The following is a 14,553-nucleotide window of genomic DNA, read 5'->3' on the forward strand; positions in this document are numbered from 1 at the left end:
ACCTTGCCTAATGATAGCCTACTTCTCTAGAAGAATTTGTGTTGGATGATAAAACTATAGTTAAGAGAACATAATTTTTAAACATGGAAATACTACTTCACTCTCCTTACATAGGACATTACACTACACGCTTCTTTTGAAAGCGAGATAATCTGACACTTAATCTTGCTAAATTTGTTAAAAGGAAAAGTAATAGACCTATTAAAAATGCGCGTAACACCTGCTTAGGTATTCTGTCACTTATTATATAATCTTCTTCAGACAACCTTTCTACCTTTGAGGAAATCAACAAGTTGATAGGTAAATTTTGTAATAATGGGTTCTTGTGGAATGAACTGGTTACTAGTATTACAAAAGCAATCTGATTGAATAGTTGGCCGGGTGCCAGAATAGATATCGTTTTTCTTTGCAGTCTACTAAGGAAGTAGGCCCATACCTAATGGGTCTACGACCTTATGAGGTATGTGCTTGGGTATGGGTGGGCGTGCGCGTGCACACACACACACACACTTACTTTTTGTTCTACTGACAGTATTTTGCACTAAGCTCATTGACTAATGATGTCGACTTAATACTAACCATACCTTGCTGAAAGCAGAATAACCTTGTGAGTACTGACATTGAGATGGGTTTTAGTTTGGATTGGGAATAAGGTAAATTTTATTCTGAAGATAACAGATCAAGCTCAGCAGTATACACTAGTGGCGGATGAGGATGCATGTTTGTTTCTTTAGTAACATGCCTAGCTGATGCGGTATACTTTCTAGATCTAGTTGTTTACTGACATTTTGCTGGATTCTTAGTAAAGGAAGGAACTTAAGGAAAATTTGAGCACTATGCAGGTCATACCATTTGTCTACTAAAGTGGATTTTCTTAAGATACTATTGTAACCTGGCTCGGTATATAGTGTTGGATATTGTTTAATTTGGCATGGCTATATGTTCAAAGCCTTAAAACACCCTGGCGACCGTGCTTGAGGCACTGAAGAGTCTCGACCTAGGATAAGGTCTCGACTTTGGGTTGTTTGTCCGGGTAATCTTCTTCAAATACTGGTTTGCTAAGGATATGGTGTGTATTGGCCTTGCTAAAGTGTCAAAATCTGGTCATTTTCTTTAGGCTGGCATGGTTAGGCTTTCAAAACTTTGAATACCTTTTGTGGACCTTGCATGAGGCGGTAAATGGTCTAGACCTAAGTATAGGGGCTAAACCTTGTGTTGATTGTTTGGGTCAATTCCTTCTATTGCTGGAGTGCTAATGAAGCTATGATTTGTTTTCTACTAATAGTAGGTTGCACTAAGCTCATTGGCTAATGATGTCTTGACTTACCCTGCTGAAAGCAGAATAACCTTGTGAGTACTAACATTGAGATGGGTTTTGGTTAGTATACATTAGTGGCTGATGAGGTATGCATGTTGGTTTTTTAGTAACATGCCTGGCTGATACGATATACTTGTTAAATATAGTTGTTTACTGACATTTTGCTCGATTCTTAGTAAAGGAAGAAACTTAAGGAAAATATGAGCACTATGCAAGTCATACCCTTTGTGTACTGAATTGGGATTTCTTAAGGTACCACTATAAAGTGACTTGTGTTATAGTGTTGGACACTGTGTAATCTGGCATGGCTATGCTTTCAAAGCCTTAAAACACGTCGGTGTCCCTGCCTAAGGCAATTTAGGGTCTTGTCCTAGGATAAGGTCTAGACTTCGGGTTGTTTGGCCGGATAATCTTCTTCAAATACTGGTATGCTAAGGATATGGTTGTTGGATATGGTTTGTACTGGCTTTTTGCTAAAGTTCTAAAGGTTTTTAAATAAACTCGACGTCAGGTATAAAATTCATGGAATTTCTCATATATACGACATCGATAATGGATATATCTTTGTGTACTTCTTACTAAACAAGCTGGTTTCATTTGACTGATTGGTCTAATCTTAAAAGTTTACTATACCTGTCTTTCTGGACCGTAACTTGTTATGGTACGGATATAGGGTTACATTGTGGGTTGAATTAATAACCAGATGGTCTTACTGGATCCTTGCTGGAAAGTGATGGTCTCTTAGCTAAATTCTTACTATCAAATTATCATATAGACCTTGATTGAGCCATTATAAGGTCTCGACCTAGGCATAGGATCTTGAACCTGAGTTGATTAGCTAGGAAATTTCCTTCTGGTGAATCTCCATTGCTGTGTGCTAATGAAACTGATCATTTCCAACCAATGACATTGCTTTATTTTAAACTCATTTTCTACCTAGGTCTTGACCTATGCTAACCTTACCTTGCTTAAAGCATGATAACAAGGTACATATTGATATAAGAATGAACCAAGTTTGAAGGAAACTTCCTTCGTAAACTAATTGATCTAGCTCAGGATAATACATTCTTGGATGATGTGGTTTACATGCTGGACATTTTTTGGTACTCTCTTTTTCTGGATGGTTTTACATAAGCTTGACCTCGAGTATAAAACTCTCGTCCTTTCATATATATGACATAGACTCTGATAGGCTAGTCTTACTATACCCCTTAGGATAGATCTAAAAGCTATCTTGACCTAGTTTATTGGACCCAAACCGGTAAAGATGCGGATATGGGGATATTGTTTGGTATTGATTTGATAACCTGGTAGAAATGTCTTGGGTTTAGCAGTAATAGCTTAGCATAAGATCTTTGTGGTTGTTGATGTATACTTGCTGCATGGATTGGAATACTGACTCGTTGCAGGATGGTTATGGTCTCTTGGATGGACCTCTTCCTGTTTTTGAGTACTAAGACTCCTAGGGCTTTTAGTTTTTTGGTTTTTCCTACATAACATCATGTCTGGAACATGGATAGGAGCTAGACCAGCTAGTGGAAACAAATATAATTTCATTAAATAGGTTTTCGTTAACTTTCTGACTCAGCATGTTACTATAGCATGTACAAATTACTTCAAGTATAATAATTATAATTGTACTCTATTTTTTAATGGAATCCATACACTTGAGGGCGGAGGAGGTCGCTCAAAATTACGGCAAAAATTGTCAGGGTTTTATATATATAAAAGAAATTTGTAAGAGAGTGTTATTCTTATAATGCCAAAAAAGGAGTTTTCTACTGTTATCAGGTTATACCAAGATATAGGATGACTACTTGGATGAGTACTATAGTTGATGCGATCAAGAGAGCACAGATCTCCAAAAAGCTTAAGGCAGCTAGGGCTGAATATATAGCATCATTTGCGGCAAAGAACATGGCATTGTGACCTAAGTATTGAATCTCTTGAAGGAAACATTCGCTCTTCTTTTGATTGATAAAAATTTTGTTCTCCCTCAAAGCTTGAAAAACTACCTAGAGACGTTGCTTGTTCTCCTCCAAGGACTTGGAGTAGATGATGATATCATCAAAGAACACTCTAGTGAACTTGTGGTAGGGTCTAAATATTTTCTTTGTCAATGTGGCTGGTGCATTGGTCAAGCCAAAAGGCATGACTAGATATTCATAAAGACCAAATGTTGTACAAAATGTGGTCTTTAGGATACCTTCATCCATTGTCCTTATTTGATGATAAGGTCAATCCTACTGAAGTAGGTAGAGCTTATCAAACATATCTTCTACCCAAGGCATGGGAAAACTGTTTTTTATGGTGATATGGTTTAGTGCTTGATAGTCCACACACATACGGTATATACCATCTTTCTTTTGTACTAAAAGGACTAGAGAACAAAAGGAAGAGGAGCTAGACCTCACCATCCCTTTTTCTACCAATTCTTGTACTTGCCTCATGATCTCCTCTTGTTGAGCTTGGGAAACTCAATAAGGAGGCTTGTTAGGCGGTGAGCTTCCTGGTAGGATCTCAATTAAATGGTCATCATCCCCTCATTTTAGAGGTAAGTCCATAGGGATATCATCGATTAAAAAAACTTGGAATCCATTTAGAAAAGTACACAAGTCTAACTCTTCTTGATTCCTACCATTTTCATTTGATAAATCATTAGCGTCATCAGTGGATTCTTTGACAAAAATCATGTATGCAAAAACCAAGCTTTTCGTTAACTTATCAAAGGTCGGTGAATTTAAAAGTGGTATAGTACGACCAGACTCATTAGCATTTATATACATGCTCTTTCCCTTGTAGGTGAAGTAGATTCTCCTTTCAGGGAACTTCATGTTGGCAGCCATGCGGTTAAACCATGGTGCCCCTAGGATAGCATCGTCATGTTATAGAGGAGAGATGAAAAAGTCTTCTTTGTAGAGATAGCTTGGACGTGAAGCTTCAACTTCTCAATCAAGGGAGTAACAAAGGCTTGCAGTCCCTTGAAAGCTGTGTCAGGACTTAGAGTATCTCCCATTTCAAATGCTGAATGCCCAACTTGGTGGCCAACTCCATTGATATGAAGTTGTGAGTAGATCCAGGGTCAAACAAGATGAAGGAATCATGTTCCCTTACCTCTCCCCAAGCATAGGAGAGAGGTGATCCTTTGCAACAATGAGCATCCTCTTTTGGAGCTTCGATGGTGGAAGCTGTAGGAGTCTCACTACAGGAATTTCTCTTGGGCAAGAATGATAGCCATGTCCTTGCTCCCCACACTTAAAACACTTATGGTACTTGCAAAAAGATTCAAGCTCTTCAAGAGAGTTTATTTTTACCTTTTTAAACTCCCTTCTCCTTGGACCAATTGTTGTTGTTGTTGTTGTTGTTGTTATTGGAAGTGCCTTGGGAAGAAAATTGGGCATTGGTTTTCCCCTTTGCATCACTTTTGTATTTACTTTTGACATTCCGTCTAGCCCCTTGTTGGAAATTGATGCGGGAAGCTACCATGGTGTGGATTACTTCGGTGATAGAACCAGGACGTTGGGAGTTGACATACTTGGCCATTTCTTTAGGTAATCCCGCACAAAAATTGTTTCTTTTTCTTGGTGAAGTCTTTATTTTGGAAGATAGTAGCTTTGAGATGTAAATCCCAAAACTTGTCCACATATTTGTGAATAGACTCATGGGAGAGAAGCTTCAAACTGCACCATTAGGTAAGTACTTTGTCCTTTGCATCACTTGCAAGGAATTTCTTCATAATGGAAACTCGTAGAGTTTTCCATGTCTTTGGGGCTTTGCCATTGCCAAGAAGGCTAGCTCAAAGAGAGTCTTACCTCCCAACCAGTCCTTATCCTTCTGGATCTCTCAAAGCCATTCGAGGTCGAATATGATGCTTGTTGTGATTTCCTTGGGGCATTTTTTCTTCAAGAAGGGTGTGCCATAGCATATGAGAGCCGAAGGCTCAATGCTGATGAAGGAGTCTTGGGCATAAACAAAAAAGATCTTTTAGTTGTTCTACATGCCATAGATACATGAAAGTACTATCTTTTGGGGACTCCATTTATTTTGTGAATGGACCACCAAAATTTCGGACAAACAAATGAGGTGGGCAAATTTTCTTTTGCAATTTTATTTTCATATTGCTCACATTGATGGTAACCACAATCAAGTGGCTAATGCACTTTCACAAAGACCAAAAGTTAATGTGGTGTCTATAGCAACTCACAAAATGATCTATCATCTATGATAGATGAGTATGTTAATGACCTCAACTTTAGAGACATAATGTCAACCCTAGCATTGGGGAAGATATAAGAACCATTCACCTTGCAAGATGATTATCTTCTCCATGGCAATAGGCTATGTGTTACCCACTCCCTTTGTGTCATGTATGAATCCATGCTCCTCCCTATGCTGGGCATAAAGGTATTTCAACCTAATCTTCGAGTAGAGATGTACTTCTCTTGGCATCCCATGAAAGTGGGCATACAATAGTATGTTTCAAAATGTGTGGTATGCAAATAGAGCAAGTATGGCAGAGAGAAGCAATTTGGATTACTCCATCCATTGTCAATCCGTAATTCATCATGGGAGAGAATATCCATTTTATCTTTAGATTACCCAAGTCTATCCATGGGAATACGAGAATATGGACAATAGTCAAAAAGTTTAGCAAACAAGCACACTTTATTCCTATCAAAAATACTATCAAGGCACACCAAATGGCAACCCTCTTCATATCTAATATTTTCAAACACCATGAATTTCCAACACCAAGAGAACCAATTACTAAAGACCCTCCAGAAATTGAAAACCAAGAAGAGGTGCTACAACCCAAAACTATCCTTCGGCATGAAGACAAGGTACTACAACATGGTAAGATTATCCGATGGTATCTTATTAAGCTAAAAAATGATCCTTTTGAAGATGCTAGATGGATGCAATGAATACAACTTAACGATAGTATGAACCTTGTCAATGCTTACAATGCTACATTAGAGTAAGAAAATGTACATCTTTCTTTTAAAAGATCAATGTTTTTGTCATATAAGACTAATTCTCTTTTTATTGTGCACAAATTTAAGTAGTATGCATGCTTAGAATCATGTTTGTGATGACGACGTCTCTCAAACACCAAGTATAATTTGTCACTCTACTTTGGGAGAATGAAATGGACTCAAGAGAAGAAATGCTTGCAGTAGCTAAGTCCCACAAGCCCCAAATGGATTATTCATCCATCTTCAAATGATGTCGTAGGGTAAAAAGAGATCCTCTACCAGCTAAGAAACATTGACTAATGACCAAGACTTTATCTCCTCTACCTCATAGTAGAGGAAGACTATGATTTCAAGAGAGAGAAAATGTCATAAAATATAATATCTAACCAATCTAAATGATTTTCTCATATTAAAGGGATCATTTAACGTGGGAGAATAAACAGGAACAAGGGCTAGAATATAGACATGTGCTTATGAATCTATCTCAACATGGGACCACAGGTAATGGGTCCAAATGGGATATGGTCTATCAAAGATCAATGCCAGTTAATGGGGCTTAAAAGACCTTAGGGCTAGCTTCATTAAAAATACCTCCAAAGGTTTTTGTAAAAGTCCTTAGACCTTAGGTTAAATATAGGTCTATGCTTGAGGTGCTTGATAATTAAAAGTGCATGAGATGCTTGATAGCTAAGGTGCAACTTTAGCTAGGTATGTGCTTGAAGGTCCAAGTCAATCCCTACAAGGAGGGGGAGAGACGTTGAGGCTAGGGGGATGGTAGATAGAGAGGCCATACTCTTACTAACCTTATGGTTTGTGTAAAATTCCTTAGACCTTAGGTTAAAGATAGGTCTATGCTTGAGGTGCTTGATAATTAAAAGTGCATGAGATTCTTGATAGCTAAGGTGAAACTTAAGCTAGGAATGTGCTTGAAGTTACAAGTCAATCCCTACAAGGAGGGGGAGAGCCATTGAGGCTAGGGGGATGGTAGAGAGAGAGGCCATACTCTTACTAACCCTATGCTTGATGACTAGGTGCTTAAGCAAGTAGGGGGCCAAGTTTCTTGGGCTTGAAAGTCAAAATTGAAGCCTACAAAGAAGGGGGAAATCCATGCAAGTAGGGGGGGTGATTGGATGACTTATCTCTCCCAAAGGTCACCTCTTTCTCAACAGGCAAGAAGGACACATGTCAAGCCCCTAGCTAGGTTTCCCTCAAGGAGTGTCCAAAGCGTATTGGTTGATCCTTAGAGAGGTCTAATGAGGATTTATCTAATTAAATTAATTGTTTATTCATTTATCAATCCTCTATCTCAAAGAGGAAAGGAGGACACTTGTCCAAAGACTACCTCTACTACTTGAGTTGACCCAAGCTTGTGATTGGCTAGGCTTGAGAGAGCCAATGAGCAAAAAGCATGAGCTAGAATGAGGGGTCGACCCAAGAAACTAGGGACCTTGCTTGCAAGATATACTCTCCCACACACACACACACACACACACACACACACACACACACACACACACACACACACACACACACATGTTCAAAAGTGTTGCTTCAAAAAAAGAGAGAGTCTATCATAGATAAGAGCAGATAAAACCGCCTAGGTTCCTCTTACATCACGATTAAGCCATCCATTACATGATCACACAAAAAACTATCGCAATAGAAACATATGGGTGGTCGTTCAGTATGGGGCAGAATACGATTAGCTAATACCATGCTTAAACCTCTGGTTCGGGGAGAATAATCAAAGTATCCTCGTAAGTAAGGGCCAAAATGAGGATATAGGAAGAGCTTGTGATGAGGAATAAATTGTGCCAGTAGGAATAATCGCTTTGAGAACCCGCGCTTCATAGACTGCTCAACGTAATAGTACTTTGGCCTAAACCTATGGCCTCTTTTACCATTGCCAGACTAATGTTATTCTTGAAATGCTCTCGACCCCATAATGCTACTCTGGTGAGTTTATCTTGATATGTCCACCACTGTGTTTGGGCTACAGATGTTCCCTGGTTCAGGAAGAGAAGGCTGGCATATTTTTTGACAAATGATCTACGGGCTAACTCATCAGTCTGCTGTGCAGGTGTTGGACTGCAAAAGCTAATATTAGATCAGTGTTTGTTGCCATGAGGGATAAGTGTAAAAAATCTTACTAACTTCCTGTACTAGTGTCTGATGCCACTCTAATGGGTTCTTTTCTCTTATACTAAATAGGGTATAACTCTGCTTTGTCCTTACTCAGGTTAAAACACCAAACAATAGGTATATGGAATATATGACCTATCCTTGATAGGTATAGGGAATATTGTTTAAAGATCTTTTGAATACCTTGCATGGTGTTGCTTATGAAGTGATATAACCTAGTGTTAAAAAACCCTTCATCTGGTAAATATGTGCTGATGCCACTCCAGGCTGGGCTTTTTACAAAACAAGGAAATACCTTAAAAACACCTAACTTGGGTGTAGGAAAGTTATTTTATAAAAGGACTTGGAAAAATATGCATTACCCCTTGAAATAATAATAGGCAGGGACTAATTGGTTGGTAGTACCTAAAAACATCATCGGGTATGGGGCCTTTAGCCTACCAAAGCTGTAGATATCTGGTAGATATGACGTAGCCTTGATAGATATAAAGAATAATGTTTGTTTTTTCCTTTGAAAACCGAGCATATTGTTGCTTATGTTTTTTTTGCATATAATCTAATATCAAAAGAACCCTTCATCTAGTATGTATGTACTAATGCTACTCCAAGCCTGCTCTATAAAATACGAAAAAATACTATAAACTTTTTTGGCCTAGTCCCCTTTAAAAAAAGAAGAGAAGCACACCTAACTGTTATTGTATAGATGTTGTGGTCTTTATATAAGGAGAATTTTGTAAAATATGGAGTACCCTTTGAATTGCTAACTGGTTGTCTACAGTAGGATTGGAATAACTGTTTCGTAATACCATCTTCAAAATTGGGCTGCAGCCTACCAGGGTATATTACCTCTTGTCTACCGCTCAGAGCTTCTATGGTGCATGGGAATGCTAGCTTAAAACATTGTATTTCCTTCTTAACACTAGGTTGGTAATGGGACACTTTTATGTCCTGGGACACTTTTATGTCCTGTTAAGTGACCATTTTCCTTGAATTATGTCAAGAGTTTCAAAATGGATTTTGAGGTGCTATCTATATAGAAATTTGTCTCATGAGCTGAAAAAAACTCGATATTTTTTTGGAATATCAATTCCATCTTTAACACTAGGTTGGTAATGGGACACTTTTATGTCTTGGGACACTTTTATGTCCTATTAAGTGACCATTTTCCTTGAAATCTGTCAAGAGTTTCAACATGGATTTTGAGATGCTATCTGTCTAGAACGTCGTCTCATGAGCTGAAAAAAACTTGACATTTTTTTGGAATATCAATTCCATCTTTAACCTTGTCCTTGCACAACATTTCACAACCTAAACTGTGTGAAAAAACGGGTCCTGTTTTTGGCTTTTTTCAACTTTTTGCAACTATACCACTCTAGAATTCATGTTTGTGAGGTCTAGAATGCTAGAGAACTATCTTTAGTAGTCCTCAACATGTCCTGATGCTTCTAGGGAGAAATAAATGTTAAAGTTGTAAGTTATGACCAAATTACAAAAATTGTCAAATCCTGTTTTTTAGCCAATTTTAGCTCTTCTATGATTTTTTTGGTGGATTTCATGATATCCAAATGTAGTTTTGATTTTCTATGTCGCATATTGTAACATAAAGCTAATATTCCTTGAGTTTTGGGGCACCTAATACCCTATTTTGCATAGTAGACAACGATGGTTGATCTTTTCAATTATAGAAGAAAACGAAACATTCTAGTATATCAAGTATAGCTTTTTCAGTATTGTTAGTTTCTTGTGACAACTACATGCATTTTGTAGGTAGTAACCATATCTAGTCATAAGGATCAAATTTGGCTAGATATTGAATAGTTTCTATGGGATTCTACAACTCATAATGTTGAACCCAGTTTTTTCATGTTTGTTGTATTTAGCACTTCATCTTTGTCCCCAAGATTCCCCTTGGTAAGAGATGTATTATTCTTTTGACATGCTCCATGTCTCCTTATGAACCTAAAGGACAATAGGGAACTAAGAAAACATGCATATATTATTTGTATTGAGCGTGGCTATAGAAACTTTGATGATAGGTTTGCAGAATGGTAAAAATTCAACTTTTTTGTACCTATTTCTTTTGGCAAAACAAAAAATAGTGAGTGAAATGCAATCATGTGTTCTGATCACCAACCCATTGAAGTTAACTAGGGAATTTATCTCGAGTCCTACAAAAATCCCTAATCTTATTTTTAAGCAACAAAACATAAGAAATGACTGTTTTGATGAAAATGTACTGGTCCATCAACTTTGGAGGCTTGGTGTGACCAAAATATGAGAAGTGTTACAAGTTTCTTATTTTTTCCATGTGTAGTAGGCCTTGAACTATAACCTCATGAAAGGATTTTACAAAATGAGTGGATCTACTATGGTTTTGGAGGTTTTTTTCAAAACCCTGAAAGGACACTTTTATGTCCTGTTAGGTTACCAACCTAGTGCTAACCTTGTCCTTGCACAACATTTCACAACCTAAACTGTGTGAAAAAATGGGTCTTGTTTTTGCTATTTTTCAACTTTTTGCAACTATACCACTCTAGAATTCATGTTTGTGAGGTCTATAATGCTAGAGAGCTATCTATAGTAGTCCTTAACATGTCCTGATGCTTCTAGGGAGAAATAAATATAAAAGTTGTAAGTTATGACCAAATTACAAAAATTGTCAAATCATGTATTTTAGCCAATTTTGGCTCTTCTATGATTTTTTTGGTGGATTTCATGATATCCAAATGCATTTTTGATTTTGTATGTTGCATATTGTAACATAAAGCTAATATTTCTTGAGTTTTGGGGCACCTAATACCCTATTTTGCATAGTACACAACGATGGTTGATTTTTTCAATTATAGAAGAAAACGAAACATTCTAGTATATCAAGTATAGCTTTTTCAATATTGTTAGTTTCTTGTGACAACTACATGCATTTTGTAGGTAGTAACCATATCTAGTCATAAGGATCAAATTTGTCTAGATATTGAATAGTTTCTATGGGATTCTACAACGCATAATGTTGAACCCAGTTTTTTCATGTTTGCTGTATTTAGCACTTCATCTTTGTCCCCAAGATTCCCCTTGGTAAGAGATGTATTATTCTTTTTACATGCTCCATGGCTCCTTATGAACATAAAGGACAATAGGGAACCAAGAAAACATGCATATATTATTTGTATTGAGCGTGGCTATAGAAACTTTGATGATAGGTTTGCAGAATGGTAAAAATTCAACTTTTTTGTACCTATTTATTTTGGCAAAACATAAAATAGTGAGTGAGAAGCAATCATATGTTCTGATCACCAACCCATTGAAGTTAACTAGGGAATTTATATCAAGTCCTACAAAAATCTCTAATTTTATTTTTATGCAACAAAACGTAAGAAATGACTGTTTTGATGAAAATGCACTGGTCCATCAACTTTGGAGGCTTAGTGTGACCAAAAGATGAGAAATTTTACAAGTTTCTTATTTTTTCCATGTATCGTAGGCCTTGAACTATAACCTCATTAAAGGATTTTACAAAATGAGTGGATCTACTATGGTTTTGGAGGTTTTTTTCAAAACCCTGAAAGGACACTTTTATGTCCTGTTAGGTTACCAACCTAGTGTTAAGAAGAATTGGTAACTATTACCTCTCATAAAAGTTTAAAATGGACTAAGGGGGGTCATTATCTTCTGCCTTCGAGTTACTTAGTACTAATAACCCACACCGTGCACGACTGTTTGCTTTACACGCCATGCCTCGGCGCCGATTGTGCTCGTTCATTTGCTTCTGCTTGGCTTTGTGCACCTGTGTCATCCTCTCATAGCAGTATGACAGTATGCAGATCTTCTGGGATTATGGGCTGCCGAATCTGATCTTGTATAGTACGCTCTGTATTGACACCATGGCTATAGTAACTTGTGAGTTTTTTTACTCACTTGGCATTTGTTTACTGTTTGTGGTAAGGGAATTTGTAAATGTTTTTACATTGAGGGGTGAGAACTGTTCTGCACTCGGATGATAAGTGGGAAGGAAATCATCGTGGGGGCTCGACTGCCTACTACTCTGAGTTCACAGGTCAAATAGCATGTATCTTTGTCTACGTGGAGAATACTGTGTATTTTTTTTGGTATTATGTTTTGAGTCTGATGCGGGGATAATCTTTCCATACATGTTGTTGGTTTCTAACGTACAAAACTTAATGAAGCTGACATACTAAAGATGACACCCTATGGGACATAGGGTTGTTGTGGGTGTTTCTCCTTGCTCATGACTGGTTCGTAACTATAGACAATTGTAAAATGATGCTTTGTTTCTATGATTAGGGGCATCTTTGTGTTACATACCGGGGGGTTGTGGATTTGAGAACTGACTGTATTGTACTATGTCAGAGATCTGTTGAAAAAAAACCAGGTTTAAGAGGACTATCTCTACCACTGTCGGATTTTGTCTGGTTTGTTGATTGGCTTCTAGAAAAATTCAATAAATATCTTAATGCAGGGCGAAGCCTGTTTTGCTGACTCTGTGTTGTACAGAACATAAAGAAAAAAAGTGACACCTTTATGAGATTTTTTAGGGTTAAAGAATCAGGACTTGCACCGTTTATAATCTAATATTTGAAAAGGTAGGAGGTCTATCTTGGCTTCTAAAAATAGATATTAAATGACCTGTCTCTATAACATAAAAGGCCGATAATTGGGGCACTCGTGGATAGTGTACGATAGGAGATCTCTTAAAAAATTCTGCTATAAACCGAGATAGAGCTATTTTTGGGTTCCGGGCATCATAGAAAACCTAAGTACGGACATATTCAATGACCTTGATATAAAGGTCCAGCCCATAATCATATTTGCCACAGCTATGTGGTATACTAACAGGCAGTATGGCATCTCTACTGAGGACTTTTATTCAGGGATAGCTCTATTCTAGGATAAAAACCAGTATTCTAAACGGTTCTCTAAAAAATGGGGTAGTGGCCTTATCTAGCTATTGTTTAGTTCACTAATAAATGACAAAATTTGGTTCAAAAATATGGTGAGCTACTAAATGCTAGGTGGCTAACATGGTGCACTAGGACATGATCGGCAAGTATTCATTTCGAAACATATATACTGAATTTTACTTTGCTCTCTAGTAAGAAGGAATGTAATATTCTAAGAATTGTTTTTTCGATGATTTGGTTGTGTTTAGAAGACTTGATCTTGGTTTCACATCTTGGTGTAAAAGTACTATAGGCTGTTGGGGATGACGTCTATCTTGTGTCAGTATTGTGTGTTGTATACTATAGGCTCTTTTTACTCTTGAAATGATTGGTTAAATACTTTAATCTCAATGCTTTATGGAAAGGAAGTGTGATGAGTATTTCTAAGCAAGAAATAAGCAATATTGTGCATATTACAAACATGGCTGACCTTGATTCTGGGAATTGGCTGCCATATGCTGTGATACCTAGGTCTCTACTTATGGTATCTAAAACCTTAACGGTATGTACTAGATTTTAAATTGAACAAAGGCCTTAAGAAATTATGATAAAATTTTAAAAAAACCCCGCCAAATGTATGTATGTAAAAGAACCCTTCCTCTATCACTTCTAGAGGAAAAAATACCCAGTATTTTACTACATAAAATCTGTATGAGATACTTTTTGTATATAGATGGTGCTGTGAGGAATAAAAAGAAGAAGTATAGTATCATGACACATTATTTTCAAAGGATTATATGGAAACACATAAAGAATGATTTGTTTTATCATTGTGACATAGATAACAAACTGGGATGCCCATGCATCACCTGTATAACGATAAACAAGTGCTAACTGAGCGTTTTCTTGTTTATTATGGGTGCAGGTGAGGGCTACCTTCTTTGATTAAAACAGGCTATTCTTTATGTCTTGAATTTGATGCTCGTTCGAATGGGGAGCGGCTCTACTACCATTCTTTGGGATTGTATTTTCCTATGATGTATTCTCGGTTACTGATACCATGTACAGAATTTATTTTCAAACATGCAAATAAATTTTTTGTTCATAACCCTTATACTTGTCTAGGATCTGGCTGTCCGTGAACACTTATGTTCGTTTGCATATATATGTATTTAAAACAAAAACACACACACACACACACACTCTCATTGTGTGAAGTGCA

The sequence above is a fragment of the Adiantum capillus-veneris genome, chromosome 11 (assembly GCF_014529385.1).
Source record: "Adiantum capillus-veneris isolate H3 chromosome 11, ASM1452938v2, whole genome shotgun sequence".
NCBI lineage: Eukaryota > Viridiplantae > Streptophyta > Polypodiopsida > Polypodiales > Pteridaceae > Adiantum > Adiantum capillus-veneris.